Raw genomic sequence first — 5348 nt, 5'->3', positions numbered from 1 at the left:
TCCACTCCACCCTTTGGCTAAATTTTATTAATATAGTATCTGCCCTTCTTAATCTTTCTTTTATGAAAGGCATCACTCCCTAGTCACTCAAACCAAGCCTCCTCCTCCTCTTCCTCCTTGACCCCCCACCTGCACTCATGAACTATTAGCAAGATACTTTTTTATATTTGCCTGGACTCAGTCTTCCTCATTAGAGTTCTCTTTTGCAGTTCCATTTCTTCATAAGTGTGGCATGTGAGAGTTTAACTGTTCTGTCCCAGTTTGTTCTTGTGCAGTCAGTGGTAACAGCGCCACATCTGTTTGTTTTCTTAGTTCTTCTATCACGGTCATAGTCTTATTCAAAGCAGTATAAATGTGGCTCTTAGTCTCTTTCTATCCAATAACAATAGGTTTAAAATATGCATGCAAAGTTTGGTATCGAGACTTTATTGCTGATAATGCCTTTAAGAGCATTACTGGAATTTTCTCTCCTGCTGAATCATGATTATTAGACTTGATTTCATATTCCAGCCTGTACTGAATATAATCCAGATCATATAAAGTCAGCTTTCTGGAACTTCAGTTCCAGCTTATCGACCTCTGCCTCCACATTGAATAGTTGACATTCCTCCAATATTGAGCATCTTTATTAACTTTAGTACTTACCATTGTAAAAAAATATATGACAATATATTTGAATATATAAATATTATATAGAATAATGTAATATAATTGTATAATTTTTCTTACAAAAAGTAGAAAAAAGAAATATATATTTATGTCATATATATGATAGCTAAGATAGTTCTAGAGCTAGTTTCTCTTTTTTCTCTGAAAAAATATGAATTGTGTTAATACTGTTAGAACAATATTTTCTGTGTATATCTTCCACACTCAGTAACTATTCTAATGATAATATGTAATGTTGAAATACTGTTACTTTCCCATTATCTTGTTTAGAAATTCTGTATTATTATTTTTTCTTTCTCAAATGAAAATATTCCTACAGAATAAGTGGAATTATCTCTGTAAGTATCAGTATAAACAGTATTCATTAAACACAGGATTTTGCCAGTCATCAAGATAAGTTCCCTCTTAATATGTAAATATGTCTATATATTATATGAGTCTACAAAATAGGTCTCTCTTAGTTGCTGTTTCTAGAAGAGATTTCCAATGATTGGGTGCCTAAGCAAAAACCATTTATTCCTCATCAATATCAAGGAAGGAAAAAATTGGGCTTCCATTGGATTGCATTGTTTTTGGATCTTTTAAAATTAATTTTATTGAGAAAGAAATAGCAATGAGACAGTTTCAAAGCAGGTTAGTAGGACAGTTACAATAGTTAATACACTGCATATTGTTGTCCTCATAGTAGTTATTCATAGTATAAGATGCAGACGTGATATTTTGTCTAAACACTATTAGTTCAAATTTTTCTTCTCATTAAACTAAAGTAGCAGTATATCTATGCTATTTTGTATATACAGATATATATGTAAATATATACATATATATGTATATATTTTACTGAAAAATGTTTCTTCATTTATATCCTCCTTTTTGTGTACTTTTGTCAGACATGGATATTCTGTTGCCACTCAAATATTCTAGGTGCATGAATTCAGCAAAGTAATCCAATATAGTCCAGTAGTTCATAATAATAGTGAATTATCTGCAGGAATGGCAATGTCAGAAGTTGTTTACTTGAGCCTTTTACAGCTCATCGTATTAATATGGCTTTACTTTATATACCTCATTTTTATACTTTTCTGCTGGATGGTTAAGACCAAGATAAAGCTAGACCTATATAACAAAATATGTAACTTTTGTCCAAACCCAAGGCCCAGAGTGTGAGTGGGACCATCTGCCTGCTAGCTGCACCCAAGTACCCTCTCCAGCCAGACCCCAGGCCTTGCGCCAGGCCTCTGGTGGAACCTTGCAGCAGAACTCCCTGCAGAGAGGCTAGGAGCCAGACCCACCCATCTAATCCAGGAGCTGAACATCTTGCCAGAATGGCACAGTGGGTTCACCTGCACAAGCTGCAGCAGGAAGAAGCTGAGCACAGCAGCCAGACCAAAACCAGTCACATCTAGACAAGTTCAACGTTGGTAGATCCAGACCTGGTAAGCTGAGACACTTTGCTGGACTCAGATCTATGAGAGTATACTGTCTGTTTTACTCTAGATCTACAAAGGGGCCAACAGGTAACCAGGTGAAGGAGTCTGCCTGGAAGAGCCCAGGTACATCAAGGGAAGGTGATAAGAAAGAATTTAGGGGAACTAACTTAAATACAAATTCCCAATTTCATATCTGCTTAGTGAGTTCCCATTGGGGTGTTCCCTGGAAGCAGCTACTTTCTTGCTGTGGTCTCATAGGTTGGAAGAAGACAAGATGTCTTTCTAGTTTGCTATAAACACATCAGTTTATATTCATTAAGAGCTCACAGGATCTCACAGTTCTAACTTAAATCTAAACAGAGCATTTTTATTTGTTTTACACTTACTGTTCTAACATGCTTATATATCAATATAAATGTAAAATATATAAAATTATGTTATATGACCCACAATTTTATACAAACGTATGAATTAACTTGACATTCACATGGAGCAACTTTATTCATTTTAGTAATTCCTCTTATGAAATCTATATAAATATATATGCATAAATAAATGTCATAAAGAATAATTTAACATATAACTATGTTACTTCTTACAAAAATTATAAGTGATTAGGGCCCAAGTGTTATACAGAGATTAACTAAAAAGGGAAATCATATCAAAATTTGAGAAATGTGTAGTAAAAAATAAAAAAGAAATACTAATAATATAACCATCTAGCTAAGCTCTGTCAGTTCTTTTTTAAAAGATTGTACTGGGCTGGGGAGATAGCTCAGTAGAATAAGTGCTTGCTTGGCAAGCACAGGGTCCTCAGTTCAATCCCTGGTACTACTAAATAAATAAATAAATAAATAATTGTACTGTCATTCAATTTTCTATCACAGACAAGGTACACTAGGAATGAAATCCTCCAGAAAGAATTAACATAAACATCAAGCCTAAGGACAAAGAGAAAAAAATGTTTATTGCTTTTATCTGACAAAGGCTCCCTATTCCAAATGCACAAATTTCCCATATAAACTCAAAGCAGAGATGAAGAGCGATTCTCCCTCTATCCGAAAGCGAGCAATACTCAGGTATTTGCAGGGATGCATCATGTTCAAGAAATTCTCAACTCAGTCTGAAAAGTGCCAGGAAGAGGACTTTGAAAATGACTGATGGCGAAAACCCAGCACAGTAACCCAGGTCTAAGGCAGAGCCTGCCCTTCCCCACCTGGCAAGGGTCGAGCCCGCCCTGGCCAGATGTCACGCTGCCCATCAAGGAGGTCCTTGCACTGGGGACACGCCCACAGGGAGGCGGGGCGGGGCGGGACAGGGCGGGGCGGGACGGACAGCCCAGAGCCGGCTCTGTCCAGTTCCCAGGAGAGAGCTAAGTAGCAGCACCAGCTGCAGGGGGCGCCAGAGCAGTTGCCCCACCGCGTGACTCTCGGGTTATTCCACAGCCGAGGCGGAAGGGCACAATTCCTCTCGCCAACTGCTGCGCGAGGGTTAGAGCGGACCACGGCTGTGTCTGCCCAAGTCAGCAGGTGACCCAGGTTCTGTTGGCCTCCCGTAAGTCCCTCTTCAGAGAGGGAGAAGACCCCCCCGCTTCAGAGGATTGTCCATGCCTGCATGTGTTGTCCAAAGCCTTAGCTGTGTTGCGGAGGAAGGGGGCGCGGGTTGCAGCGCTGAAGCACACAGGTTGGCTGGGGTAGGCTGGTTGTTCACCCCTGAGGTCTAGAATGGTGGAGGGGCAGAGCTGCAGCTGTGATAGTGCAGGAGAGGACAAAAAAGCCCACTCCAAGTTGGTGGAATAGAGGCGCGGTTGCCACGGGAGACTGATTCATTGTAGGTGTGTGAGAGAAATTGGGTCCAGCCGTCACTCCTATAATCTTATCAGCAAACTGAACCTCTCTAACATGGGAGTGTTTACCCTGGGAGGGGCTACCCTAAAACCAGGCTCCTGATGCAAGTCCTCTCTGTGATGCAAGTCCTCTCTGTGATCCTAATGAGGGACCATTGTGTTTCTGAGGAAGATATCTGGATATTCCTGAAAAAGATGCAGGTGTACCCTGGAAAAAAGCACTCAGTATTTGGACAAACCAAAAGGCTCCTCACCCACTGTTTTGTGAGGCTGAAGTATTTGGACTATCACCAGGTGCCTGCCAGTGTTCCTTCACGCCATAAGTTCCTGTGGGTTTCCCAGGATCAGCAAGGAGGAAATCATGAAGTTTTTGAACATGATGAAAATGATTTCCCCTATTGAGTTTTCATATTTTTATGAAGATGTCTTAAACGAGAAGGTAGAAAAAATCCAAGCCACCCTTGCTGCCTGTTCTGTCTCTACTTCCAATCCAAGTTCAGTGGTCCAGGCCACATGTCCTGCTCCTCCTCCCAAGTCTGATGCTGCCTGAGTCTGCTGCTTACCCAGTTAATGAAATGGGATTTACAGCAGGGAGTTTCCTTGTAAATGTGATAAAACCCCACACTTGGGCGTGATGCAATATAAAAAAAAATTGTGTCCTTTTATTTGTTGTTTTTCTTATTGTTTTGTTTTTAAGAAATTGAAAGTGTCAAAATGTTTCTTGATGAATTCTTGGAAGTCCGAAATTAACTCTTTATCAGTTAGCCTTCTTGGGCTTGGCTGTAATTCAGCAAATATACATTGTTTTTATGGTGTTTGGCAAGCTTTGTGGCATGGCAGTTCACTGGTTCTCAAATGGTGAAGACTGAGTCTCTGCTTCTAGAATTTTTGAGCCTTTGTTCTTCAGTCTTACAAGAAATTTGTTGAACTTTATTGTTAACTTTTATATAGCCTATAAAGAATGAACATAATGAGAGTGTCCTTGACAACAATGAGGTAAAAATTTCCTAAGAATGATTGTGGGACTTTTAAAACTTCATTTTTTTTTGCTGGGATAAAATTTTCATTTCAAGTTCTGGTGAGCTAATGTTGGAGGTGCTCAGTTTTAATGCTGTGCCATCCTGCGCCACAACTCAGGATTGTGATGCCAAGTCCTCTAAATGAGTTCAGTCTAATATTACAAAACATTGTATATTGGTAGCTTAAAAAGAAGCTTCATTTGTCACATGTCCTGTTCAGAAAACTTAATGTTATTATAGAGTGTTTTTCTTAAAATTATCCAAGAACCACTCTGTATGCATTGTAACACAGTGGCAGAAAAATTGGAAACCTGAGAAATACATGGATTCTCTTATTGCTTTTAGTCTCTGCTTTTTTAAAATAACAATATTTTATATGTGTTT

The sequence above is a fragment of the Octodon degus genome, unplaced genomic scaffold (assembly GCF_000260255.1).
Source record: "Octodon degus isolate 3935 unplaced genomic scaffold, OctDeg1.0 scaffold00041, whole genome shotgun sequence".
NCBI classification, from domain to species: domain Eukaryota; kingdom Metazoa; phylum Chordata; class Mammalia; order Rodentia; family Octodontidae; genus Octodon; species Octodon degus.
This window is presented reverse-complemented; position numbering follows the sequence as displayed.